The sequence below is a fragment of the Rissa tridactyla genome, chromosome 9 (genome assembly GCF_028500815.1).
Source record: "Rissa tridactyla isolate bRisTri1 chromosome 9, bRisTri1.patW.cur.20221130, whole genome shotgun sequence".
Lineage (NCBI taxonomy): Eukaryota > Metazoa > Chordata > Aves > Charadriiformes > Laridae > Rissa > Rissa tridactyla.
In genome coordinates this window covers 22,493,845-22,507,439 of record NC_071474.1, presented here as the reverse complement: position 1 = coordinate 22,507,439, position 13,595 = coordinate 22,493,845, and the positions used below count along the sequence as shown (strand labels likewise).

General features: G+C 44.5%; 1 protein-coding gene across 4 annotated transcripts in view; it reads right to left on the bottom strand.

Moving 5' to 3' along the window:
- The window catches only part of CSNK1G1 (casein kinase 1 gamma 1), a 111,512-nt gene that overhangs the window by 84,056 nt on the left and 13,861 nt on the right, over positions 1–13,595 (bottom strand). For 2 of the 4 annotated variants that reach the window (XM_054213919.1, XM_054213922.1), the window contains exon 2: positions 6,391–6,498. The gene's annotated coding sequence lies outside the window, so the exon portion shown is untranslated. Of the gene's footprint in view, positions 1–2,796; positions 2,998–6,390; positions 6,499–13,595 lie in introns of those variants that run through there. The other 2 variants (XM_054213920.1, XM_054213921.1) reach the window with 2 other exon arrangements.

Here is a 13,595-nt window from a genome sequence, read left to right as displayed (position 1 = left end):
TAGAAGTGAAGCAATTATGCATTTACCCCCGGATTTGTCATGCCCCAAGGGAAGTAAAGAGCAGGCAAACCTCTCTGACAGCCACTGGTTTATGCCAGTAATATTCATTATCCACTTTCCGTGCTCTTCCTAGTGGCCACCTTCAGGTAGATCCCCAAACGTCTCCACAAGTCCTCTACAGCACCCCGCAAGTCCGAAACGCTCCTTCCACATCACAGAGTGGCTTAGACAACTCCACCCCATCCCCAGGGGTGTACCAGACCACGACTAGTCTAGACTACAGCAGCCTTAGCAGTTCAGTGGCCAGGCTGAGACAGGCTGAAAACTGAAATAAAGGAAAGACGAGGCAACTCCAGCCCGAAGGAGCCTCCCAGAGTCAGCAGCTGTAGGTCTGGGTCACAGCTCTTCAACTACAGTGAACACCCTGCCCATAAGGTAGGGGACAGCTTCACAAATAGTACCAGCAGCACTGGCGTGATATTAACTGGGGAGCACAGGACGGACAAGCAATAGGAAGCACAGAGTCCAAGTACTCCCAAGCCTGTGCTGGGTTTGTGGGAGAGATTCACAGCCAGTATCCCCAGAGGTGGATTGGGCAGACCACAGCAGTGCCCAAGTGTACCACCGCCTCCCTCATCCTGATCTTGCCTGGTCCCAGTTCCCTACTCTGCCCATGTCCTAGGTACAAGAAAGGACAGAGCCAGGCTTTAGGTGTCTCCTGGGGGCTGAAGGAGACAGGGATGAGCTGGTCAGAAGAGCCAAGTAGCCCCTAGTTTACCAGAAGTCATGCACATCAGATAGCTTATCCCATTTAACATCTAGCTACCCTAAAAGGCATCGTCCTGCTCCTCCTGCCATCCTCAAGTCTCTCCAGCTACAGCACTCGTTTGGCCTCTCAGCGAGCCAATTCCAGAACTGCACAGCTTTCCCTCAGGTTCCTGAGCTGAATGTCTACTGAGAGGTTAAAACAAGCCCCAGAGACAGCCCGAGGAAAGGTACAGGTAGATGGTATCATCCTTTTTGGCAGCAGCAGGTTGTCACACACTGTTTTTCCATTGAATGGACAGATAGGGAACTTGCAGACAATTGGACATTTATGATTCTTCTAACACCTCAAAATAAACACATGTACTTGAGGAGTACTGCTTCCCCTGGTGTTTGGTAATTTTCAGTAGCTCTTTTCATATCCTGCATGACAACGGAATGCCAAGAACATAAAGGCTTTCATTTGTGTTAACTGCAGTAGCAACAGCTTTCACTGAAACTGCAGCCACATCTTCCACCCTCACATGTTTCTGAAGCACTGGGATGTCACACAGCCTCCCTCCCCCATCCCACCAGGAGAGAACAGGATAGGGAACACTGAATTTCAAAGCTGTCAGATATTTAGTGAGCAAAATAATTGGGTATCATTTTGAAAAGGAATTAACTAGCATGTACTTAAAGGAGAAACAAACGCAACTTGTTGTGGAAGGGTGACAAGAGCCAGTAAATGGAGCAAAGCCCAACTAGTGGCCAGAGAGCATGTGGCCCACAAGGGCATTTCAGCAAGGTCTTACTGTAAGTATCCCCACGCACTAGTTCTGAAAATTACTGAAAACATGAACCTGAGGCAGGCAGCACAAGGGAAAGGAGTTGGAAGTCCCACTTCAAGTACCAGTCTCACATCTTACCAGTAGGAAAGGACACTCAAGGTACCGCCTGCGTAAGCGATGTCAACATTTTGTGGTAGGCATCTAGAACTTCTGAAAAAGCACCAAAACCAAGGCTAATACACCAAAATCCATAATTGCGAAGGCTGGAGCATCCACATTGTGTCCTGAAGCATTTCCAGCACTAGGTAAGTATTATTTCGAGCAGAAATATCTCCAACCTAAACCAGCAGACACTCACTTTGACCTCTGAAACCTTGAAGCCATTTGCAGAGCTGCACATCTCTACCCAATCCATACCTCTCTGGTACAGATCTAGCACCAGTTCCCCCAGTTAAAAACCAATAAACTTATTCTTGAAGATTATCTGTGCAGCTTTTCATGCATTCTGACTCTTAAAAGCTGCATTGTACCTGCGCTAACCATGCTGCTCAGAGACTCACTGAAGGTCCAGCCAGGAGACCACCGTTCCAGCCACCTTGGCTGTCCAGACACGCACCTTCATGTCCAAACTGCACAACAAGGGGAAGAACAACAGGATCTGGAGCAAGGTATCCTTGTGGGGAAGGGAAGGGAAATGGCACAGCTCTGCTTTGATTTATCTCGTCCCTGCAGACCCGGAGGAGAAAACAACAGACCCAAAAATCCAGGTGCCAGATCATTCACCCCCAGCAGAAGAGTCCCTATACAGCCTTCTCCTACGCAAAGCAGTCTTGGAAGGACAACGGTATTTGCAGCCTTAGAATGGGGATGTTTCAGAGGTAAGAGCTGCTTGGACCTCCTAGTAGTCACCATGAGGACCGCTCACCCCACACCCCGCAGTAAAACATTGGGGTGCTCCCTTCACCCAGCTGAAAAACTGAGACAGGAGTTGGTTTCCCATGGAAATATGAAATAGAGTCAGTCTAGCAAAGCACAGGGGTTGATCACAGAAGACCTACAGGTAGGCAAGAAGCCTAGCTGACAACCAGAATCCACAGCAGGATCTGCATGGTGGCATATCCACCAGATAGACTTAGCCCATACAGTGCTAATTACCCAAGTAATGCTAATTCTCGTAAGACAGCTTGATCCCATCCCCCCTCCCCCCCAACAGTACATTTATGGAAATATTAAAAACCATGGAAAAGGCCTCATAGCGTACCACAAAAAATAAGGATCCATCGTTGCTCAAATGAAACTGCAAGGCTTGCACTGAGTTTTTAGCAAGGAAATGGAAATCATGCTGATATACAATTGTTCCGCCCCCATGTTCGCCTTCACACATTTCTTACAGGTCAATTTTAAAGAATTAAGTCTTGTTCAGCTAAACATCTGGTGGCTGTTGCTAGAGGAAACAGACGATCTGCAACATTTGAGCAAAAATAATGAGTTACATAAAAGCCAGACTGCATGAGCAAGAACAAGTGTTTTGCCAGTCTATGAATCTCAACCATTACATGAAACCCCGCATTTAATTTTTGGGTTAGAATATAACAAAGTGAACCCATACGCACTATAAAAGCCACAAAGATTCGAGTTTTCTCTAAGTTTTGCAAATATAATCATGCTGTATCATAATTAACCTTCTAGCTAGCAGCTGTCCTAAAGATTTTCCACAAACAGCAGAGACAGATGAATTACAGGTTAAAAATGGACCAGTTCAGCTGCAGGCATTTTCAGACTCAAATCAAGTCAGTACAAGTTGAAGAGTTACAGAAGATGGTTTTGGTCATTGACTATTTGAGTTGGGGGCTCCCTCATGCCTAGCAGAAGAATAGTTTTCCTTAATGCTACAGAGCACATTTTTGGGCACTGTCCCCTTTTCCTCAGAGTTTATCAGTGTTGGGAGATCAATATCCAAAAGCTGAAGGCGTGATTTTGTGGGAAGAGTTGAGAATAAGCTCCAATGGCATCATCATTCGAGTCCCTAAAACCAATCCTAAGATTACAAATCTTTGATAGGGGCTTTACAGACCATGAAGTCCCACAACAGGAGAGGCAGCATTCCCAAGAACATCTCAAGCCACGTAGCTCTAATATACTAGAATTGCACTTCACATTATGTACCTTTCTACAAATAGATATTGCTGTTCTTTGAGGAGAGCTTCAGCACTTAAATAATCCAGAAGCCTGATGGATGACTAATACAACTAGAAAGCTTCGCATACAGAAGGATATTTTAGCTACCACACATCATCAGGACCACTCTCAATACGCAGCCAAAGAACAGCGGAGGCACCGATGGCTTTCACTGCTGTCTCTCTTTTTTTTTTTGCCATCGCCTCCAAGACTTTGGTTCCACCTAGTTTCCTCCAGCATTGCCTGGAGAAGTCCACTCTACAGTCAACTCCAATTGCTTAGACAGCACAGCGTTCTGTGCAAGCCAACGTTGGTCCAGGCCTATCCCATACCACCAGGTACTGGATCTACTACTATGCAGAAGGCCACTTCAGCCACTGAGCGAGCACACAGCAGAGATGCACCATGCCAGCAACTGTTTAAGCCAGGAATTTAACCATTTAACCAGCAGCCGCTGCTGCTCTCATTCACTATGCCGTCCAGGAAAGAAAAAGTGTGCTCCTAAAGCCAGATTCCTCAAGCTGGACATGGTTCACCAAGCACACCAGAGGACAACTCGGCAGAGTCAAGAGCTAACTCCTCACTGGCATGGACAATCTCTGTTCCCACAGCACAAATGCGGGGCGGGGGGAAGCACCTGGCCCTGGTCTCACCAGAACTAGGAAGAAGTCAGGCCAGCGTAGCTCTGCTTGGGGATCCCGAGGCAGGGAACACACAGATGAAGACAGAAATGCTCCTTGAACGAGTAACGACATGAGGCAGGGTGCTAGCATGGGCAAGTGGAAGTCATGGAACGGGAAAGCCAGAGCTTCTTTAAATATTAAATTTAAATATACAGAAAGATAAAAGCAGGCATGAATAGGATACAAGTGTAGGCAGCTTGGGAGCAAGTTCCATGGCTGAGACAGCACCACTTCCCACTGTCTTGGAATTGATAAAGTATCACAGTAATGCATTATCAACTTCTACCGTACTAGAAAAAAAAAAAGACAAGATAGGTCTCCTCATTATATCATTTAGCCTTCATGCTGCCTAGCAGCCTGTGCTAAGAAGCCACATCCTGAACAGAAAGCGATGGGGGAACAAATCAGACACTGTGAGCCAGGTAGAAGCTTTGCCCAAGTGAAAAAAAGCACACTACAATTCCCAACCCCATGGAAACAGGTTGATCTGATAAAAAAAAAGTTCCCAAGATCCCAGATATCGTATGGGCAGGATGAAGGAAAACAAGTCAAAGACTTCAGTCACAAAAGAAACCCCCCACAACAATGCATCAACAAAGCTTTAGACTTCAGGGGCTTATCTTTAGGACAAAACAATATAAAATGAAGCATAGTCAGATGACTACAGTCTCCACTGGACTCATACAAAGATATTAAAAGCACTGTGCTGCACCAGTCTGAATTGCTCAAACTGAAGACTGTTCAAACAATTAATGGCACTCCTACTACTAGCACCAAAAAAAAGATAAAGTTAGTTTCAGGGGATGAAGCTGCAAACTAATTTGAGATACAATATCAAGCAAAATTGAAAACAGATTTCTCCTCCAGGTTGGAAGCTACCGAAAGCATGAAACTGTTGTCCATCCATCTACCGCCGCTCAGCTGAAATTACCAAAAGGCAAGAGCTTATTAAGGTTTCTACATAGAAAAATGCAAAATGGAAATTACAATTTAGAAAGAATTTGTTTTGTCACGTCATTTTGTCCAAAAGTAGAAACAGTGTTCCCAAAGGACGATACACAATTATGGCCCTAAACAAAATGCCCCAACTGCTTAATCAGTATCACTTAGTCTGCACTGGCTTCTGTTTGAACAGAAAAATAGTTTGTTGCTATGTATGATTTTTTTTCTGAAGTCCAGAAAGGGAAATGTAGTGCCATTTTCACCCAAAAAACCCCTCCTGCCCAGCAGAGACTTGCACCACTCTCAAGGTCATCACTTTTATCAAATCAAAACACTTGCTTGTTTTGTTTACTTACATCACTGCTGCCTCTTTCATGAAATCAAGGTATCTGTCCACCCTGGAGTCAAACACCCTCACCTATGAACATCATTCCCTTTGATTTCTTCATTCCAGAGAAAGAGTTTTCCCAACATCTTCATTTTTGAGTTTTCTGCTCATTTCACAAGTCAAATGTAATAGAATAGGCAACCTGGCCCATATTTTACTTGTCACACTGGAACAAACGCTTACATACAGAGCACATCAACTCTCCTCCCAGTAACAAAAGTTAAAGCACTTTTGGAGAAGCTTCAGTTCACCACCAAAGGCTTTGAACTCTCCCCGATTTCCTTGTTGGAGACGTTCATCACTGACAAGTAGCATTGCAGCTACCTACTTCTCAGCTCAACACGTATGTTTCTAAAAATAAAACCAGGGAGAGTAGATCAGGGATGCAAGTTCCCAGAGAACGTCTGGTGAAAAATGCTTACAAAATCAAGAGGGGAAAAAAAAACGTATTACAATGGAAATAAGGAGTAAGAATTGAGCAACTTGCATTCAGGTCTCTAAGCACCCTTCCACAGGCTTGACAGATATTTCATGTACCCTGGTTATAAGTTACTGGATTTTATAGTGTCTTCCCTTATATATGGTTGGGTTTGGTTTTTTTTAGGAAGGAATATTTGAGTTGCATGCTAAGACGTTCAAGAGTATCAAGCCACACGGTACTCACCACATGTTTTGTAACTCACTTCATATGTTTGTTATCTCAAATCACAGGGTAGGAAGTGCTGGGGCACAGGAGCAGCAGAGCAGCCAGCCAGTCATAGCTGTAGTGAATCTGGGAAAGAAGAAAGGATGATGTTTTAGAAAGTCTCCATGCAACAGTTCATACAAGCAACTTCCAATTTTGCTTTATTCTGCTTTAAAAAAAAAAACAACATTGTTTGCAGTTTTCAGTTTAATATGCCAGCTTCCAAGCATACTGTGGATGACACTGAGCCAACCACCACTTCTTATAGGAAAATCTAGTATTTCTCCTTACCCCCTGTCAAGGCAAACTAACAGCTTTCTGTGCAGTAACATGAATTTTAGTTCAGAACATGACAGTGTTTTCTTAATATACACATTTCTGACTCTTCAGTAATTTTGGGGTTTGTTTTCAGTAAACTGTGTTTCCCCACCTTGGGAAACAGGTTCCCAAACCTGAACTCCCATGACGCAGCATCCCTGGGCTGCCTCCATCTCTGATGCTCCAGGCACTTTGGTCAGAAGGAAGCACAAAGGTTTGGGGTTTTTTTTTGTTTGTGCCTTTTCCCCCTTAAATAACACCCTCCAGACCCTGTAGCCCACAGGGCAGAGCAGGGCCCAAACACTGTCTCCTGAGAGGGAGCACGCTGTAACAGGGATGTGAAGGTTGAACCAAAATTAAACTATTTCTGAAAGCTCTGCCCAGGGTGACCAGGGACACACTGTTCTGTTTTACATTCAAAATTTGGGCATTTAACTTCCTTTGGAAGAAAATACATGTATTTTTCTAAAAAAAAAAAAAAGAGTTTTAAAAAGCAACTTTAAGTTCTGAGAAGATCTGACCATCATTTAGAAGCCAGGTTCTTCTGACGCGCTGGAGTACCCCGTCAGCCTCCCCTACATACGATGGTCTGACATGGGCAATAAGCAGCCAGGCTCCCCAGTGCCACAGGCATTCAAAGCCTGTGCCTAAGCTAGCACCTTTATCTGCATTTTTTCTAACTATTACAGCAAAGGTAGATGTTTAAGAGCCCATAATAACACCTCAAACTGCTTGTTCTGTAAGCACAAGGTGGTGGTGGGGGGAAATGGTCGCTCTCTACCCTGACCACAGCAGAAAGAAACCCTGTACCAGAGAGTATTTTTGCTCTCTCCCACATCAAGTGCAAGACAGACCGAAGTCGCCATCACTGCACTGCCAAGAGACACCACTTTGACTGAAGCATGCAGGAATTTGGTCTACCTCTGCCCTGTACTTTCATAAACCTGCTGGCAGGCCAGCCCGAGTCACATACATGCTCTTACGATGTCCTTCATCATTTCTGTCCTCAAGAAGCTACAAGAATTGCTCAACGGCGTTCTATGAGACTTCAAAAGTTACCATGAGTTCACAATAGCTGTCATTAATTAATCCTCATCTACAATTACCCAGCACCAACTCCTGAATGAAGCCAACCACCGGGGTAAGGAACGCACACCACCACTCCGTGGCTGCAGTGTACTTACGGTGTGAGTGACACCCATTCCTCTCAAATGAAAAGGTGTTCGGTAGTTGAATATATCCCTCAATATTAAGTTTATTACAAGGCATTTAAGGCAAGCTTTTGTTCTACTTGACACTAAAGTTGTTCTAAGTTATTTGACCGGGTCAACGCTGCAGCAAGGAAGAACCAGCCAAACTTGTACCAAACTAAGCCCTACAAGAAAGGGAGAACGCCAGTGCCTATATTCACAGGGAAGAGCGATTGCAGTTTTATTTAGTTACTTGACATTGCAATCCTAAAAGCACTCTTGGGCAAAGAACAGGAGTATCCCATTAACATGGCAGTCCACATATTTAAATGCTGAACAGCCTTTAACCTGGCGAAGTTTGCTCTTTTGCCACCTTGAACATACCCCAGTTAAACTTAGACGAAAAAACAAAAGTTGTGCATAAAAATTCCAAATGGGGTTCAATGGCCAGAAACTGTCTCAGTTCCTTTATGTAAATACCAACCTCTTCCTTCAAACAAGGAAGCTACACAGAAGACTATTTATAACTCACTCTACAGTACAATGATTTACTTTGGGAATAAAAGTAAATAAGTCATCTCATGCTGTCCCAAAGCTTAGTTTGAACCAGGGGTTAGATATCATTCACGTTCTGCTCGAAGAACAAGACGACAGGCAGGTTATGGAGGGGTCAGAGTGTAACGTGAGAAAATCGCCCGCACGCATCAGCCTCTGCCACTTCCTACTGGCACAGCCAGGTGACAAAAACCCATCCCCACCTCACACAAAACAGTCACTAACAGATCTTTTGACCCGCAGCACAGCAAACACGGCTCCTGCCTTGTTCGCATAGACGGGACTCCAGCATCATCTCGAGAGCACCTGAGATTCAAAATGCAGAGCTCATTTTCCATCCTTTCCCTGGCCACACGCCGATGGTGCTGGGCTCTCCCAGAAATCCTGCCCTGTAGCAAGATGGCTCAAGCAAAGCACAGAGGAGCCCAGAGTAACAAGAGGATCCAGCTCATGATTGCAGCACACGTTAAAGTCGGCTGAAGAGCCAGGAACCTGGGTTAGCTGGAAGCCTGGCACGATACAGAAAGCCACCTCTCGCAGCGAGAAACAGCAATGGTGAACATGCGAGAATATGTGGACAACCCGGTTGGAGCACCAGTTTATCATGGTAACAAGCTCCAATCTTTCCTTTTCCAGGAAGCCTGGCTGCCCAAAGCCTACCATTATGCAGAACCCTGGGGACCACGTCCCTTCTTGAAGGGAAGACTAAGGCAGCTGAAAGAGCTGCTACGGAAAGAAGACAACGAAAGAGGTAGTCCGAAACCACCAACAGCAAGAGGGGCCCTTTCTAGCTTTTGACAGATAATTAAACTTGTTTTGTGTTTAATTAGTACCTCCAGACACCAAGCCCATTTCCTGTGACATCTTCTTGATGGCACTAGCTAGGCCCTAGGCTTGGAGACACGCATCTCAGCTTGAACTCACTAGACCTTGGCTTCATACGGCCACATGGAAGTAACAGAGAATCCTTCGATGAGGACGCTCTGCTTCCCACCAGGCAACTCACTTCAGGACAAAGTTATTATTTTACAGAGTGCCAAAACCAGAGGGACATGAAGCATTGCGGGGTGTGGAGATGGGCACAGATGGGTCCCATGCACCTGTATTCCAGACATGCTCCTCTGCATCACTTGACATAAGCGCGGCAAAGTTGCCCCTTCCCAGCACACTGCCAACAAGCAGCATTTCTGTTCAGCCCTCAAAGGCCATGATATTCAGATAAACACCATCACACTGGCTGGAGAAGCCCCACAGACCCCCCCAGAACCTCTTCCAGCTGTCAGAGAACGATAACAAGGCTACACTAGAATCTTTAAGCCTCACTAGATGTTTTCCCCCCATTACTTTTCAAAGCAAGGAGCAGATGAGAAGCTTGTTTCAGTTTCAGAATAAAAACTAACGTCGCTGAAGGCAGCTTGCGAAGAAACGATATTTGCTACCTTAGAGTACACAACCAGGCCTTTCATCTCCGCTGGGGGCCAGGGAAATCTGTGCCAGCCTGAGCCAAGACACACGATTTCCAAGGCACAGCGCTTGGAAGTTCGGGGTATACCACAGGCACTTTTCAGCTCCCGGAGCGGGCATCGCTTCTGCCACAGCAGGAAAGAGGACTTTACAAACCCACTCCTTATTAGCTCTCTTGGGAAGCTGGTACACAGTTAGTTTTTGGATCTTTTGTACTTCAGCTCATTATTATCTTATTACCAGTTAGCAGCGCGAAACTCTAGGTAATACTTAAAAAAAAAAGCTTGTCATCTTTAGGCTTGAGGCATTTATAGTATTACCAAATCAAAGCATGGGAACAATATTAAAATTCCAACCAAATGTACGCTGCCCCGTTCCAAAGTCTTCACGCCATCCAGCATGGCAAAAAAAGGTAAAGACTGCTCCCAACAGCATTTGATAATGGAACAAAACCTCAAGCGCAAACACAATGCTCCAGCGCTCACGTCAAGCTGGAACAATGAGAACTTTGCTTAGCAGTGCACAAAATGGGTAATTCTGCAGAAATAAGTGCCTTATTTGAAGAGCTACCCATCAGACCTGGATCAACGTACACTCAGATGAGCAGATTTTCAGTGGAACTGAAGAGTTCCACACCCATATGGAAAAATAAGGTCTGTATAGACCATTTCTGGTGCGCAGGAAAGACTTCAGAAGATCTCAACACTGCCAGTTTCTGTTCCAAATCAAACACATCAGCATTCAAAAGCCTTGTTTAGAAAAAGGCTTTTGCCTTCCCTCCAAGGGGCACCACTTTTCTGAATGATAAAAAACACATACAAACTATCTCGGGGTAAACATCATGTTCTTCAGTTTCATTTCACAGGTCAGTATTTTGTTCTCCACTGGTACAGACCTTTAGCCAGAGTTATTAAAACAAAACCTGGAACACTTAAAACAGCAAAAACCAACCCCCAAAATATTAAGATAGTTTCAAAATTTCAAGAGGTACTAACATTTTTAGAGACTCCCCAGGTAATACCTTCAGTGGCTGGGGGAAAACTAGCAAGAGCATCTTTATGTATGAAAGCCTCACCTCAAACAAGTGAGCTCCCAAAGAAAAGTCTGACTAATGGTTAAAGCCATTAAATAGATGAGTTTGTAGTGTGAAACATCCCTCTCCTATTCAGCCAATCCATAAGGAACAGCTCTCCAGGAGTAATAAAGATATGAGTATGACAATTCAGGAAGTCCACCAAGTTTAAACTGCATATTGCATGAAAGTAAGAGGAAGGACTGAGTCTCTTTTTAAGTTCTGAGTCTCATTTTTAAGTTCCATCAGACAAGAGCAACTAGAACTTATCACCTGCACCTCCATCCACGTACTGCTCTGGCTGCTGAACAGTTGCAGAAATTATGAATGGATACAGCTCAGAGGACAGCAGCAAAACACCTAAAGCTGTGTCCTCCGAGAGCCAGAGAGATGAACCAAAATACAGCCCACCTAGCTCAACCTCCAGCTTGAAGCAGCAACCATAAGCAGATGTCTGGGAGAAGGAAGGAAGAGGGTAAGCGTACCTAACTTCTCCATGCACTTTTCCACCTCCAGTGGTGTTTGTTTCTGGGCCTTCCCAAGTCAGTTTGGGCGGCTTCTGGGTGTTCAGGAACATTCATAGAATCATCTAGGTTGGAAGGGACCTTTGAGATCATCGAGTCCAACCATCAAAGTTGCAGCCTCTTCATGAGCACATCCAGTTCCTCTCCGAATTTACCCAAACTTTCTGTAGCCACAATAGCCCTTGGCTAGTTCAAAAAGTCTACTATTCACTGCCTGAAAAAAAAAACAAAAAACATTCTCCTGCTACTTCTGAACCCACTCCTGTTAGCTCCATCTGATCATCCCAAATCTCATGGCAGAAGAAGGGGACCATCCTCCCCCATCGACCACTGATGATCTTGTTGACTTGACCTAACCCACTGCTGACCCGTTAAGGTTAGCTAGATATAAATGACCACTTCTTGTCAGAAGGAAAAGAGTAAGAGACTAACCTTGATTGCATAAACTAAATAAGCAGCATTATGTGCCAACTAGCTGGGAATAAATAAGCAGTATTATTTGCCAGTTATCAGTAGATATTAAAACCTATGTCTAATAGAGCAGAGCGGCAGGGAAGCAGAAAGGATCTAAACTACATATCAAGGCTCTCTGCCCTCAAAACACAGAGAGCAGCTGTGTCAAATGGGGAAAAGTCATACCTTGTTGGGTAGATTTCGCTGCCTTTTTGCCAAAACCAAACACATTCAACACCTGGAAAAGAGCTGGACAGACCTTAACAATTGCATTTGAAGCAAAGCCCCTGCCTGGACTCAGTAATTTGCAAATTCCTCCCTGAATACAGCCCAAAGCTGACATCTACATTCACTCTGCTTAACTGGAGAAAAAGAGAGCTTTTATTCTGGCACCGTACTTGGGCACTGCTCACAGCGGTATTTATCGTCTGACACCTAGGTAAAAAAAATGAAAAAATACAAAAATACTGCTGCTTGCAAAAAAAAAAAAAACCACACTCGACATCTCTCTCTCAATTCCCTTAACTCATGAGTAGCCCACACATTTCAAACGCAGCAAGGGAATGCTCCAAGCAGGTCTAGATCTCAATTTGCCTTTAGAAAAGGAAAACAGCAAACACAATTTTTTGAGTTATCTAGTAGCATGCCCAACTGCGATCGCTGCGTGTGTGAAGGTTCGACGTTCCCAGCAAGTGCTGAAACCCACTCGTACTTCTAATGCATCACAGGAGGCCTACATTTTGTTAACAGCAAAATATGGAAGACTTCAAAAATGATGCCAACGGTCTTTGTGATGAAAGGGAACAGAACGGTGCCTCAAATAAGACAAGGCGACTACAAAATTCAGAGAAAACACGTTGGCAAGTTCACATAGAGTGTACTCACAACACAGGAATATCCTGAACCGAAATTCTTTAAATCTTTTTACTCATCCAGAACAGAGCCCTGCTTACTCCCGGCTAAATTTCATTCTATGAAGTTTTGACTGCCTATACTTACTTGAGATGTTCCCAACATGGAGCTAGACTATGCGTTTCCAGCAGCAAGCAATCAGTCGATATTATGTGGTTCAATGACGCCTTAGGCTGAGTGCACAGAGATGCTCACAAAGACAACCCTATTTTATCCTTTCGACACTTGCCTCTGCTCCTGAAACCCTGACCTGTTTGATACAGCCTCCAAAGCTTGAAACTCAAACTGGGAAAGCCCACCCAAAGAGTATTTTACTTTTCACTTCCAGATGATTTAACCTTTTTCCCCCTCCCAACAGCTGCAGATACTGTGCAAGAAACAGTAGCCTGAAAGAAAGATAGCGTGTGGCTCTGGGAAAAACAAGCACACATCTTAACGTGGAACAACTGCTTTTTACTCTTTCACCACAGAGCGAAGAAATAGAGCTTCCCCTTCGGCTTGCCCTGAACCAAGAGCAGAGGGTACCCAAGAAAACAATGCCAAGTAACTGTCTGGGTCATGAGTTCAGAGAGGACAACAAAAATGGAGCGTCCACCTTGATTAAACATTAAGTTATGATAAATATTTAGAAGTGGGATTTTGAACGCTCACTATCTTACCGAAAGAGGCTTTAAGGAACACTCTGATTGCAATCTA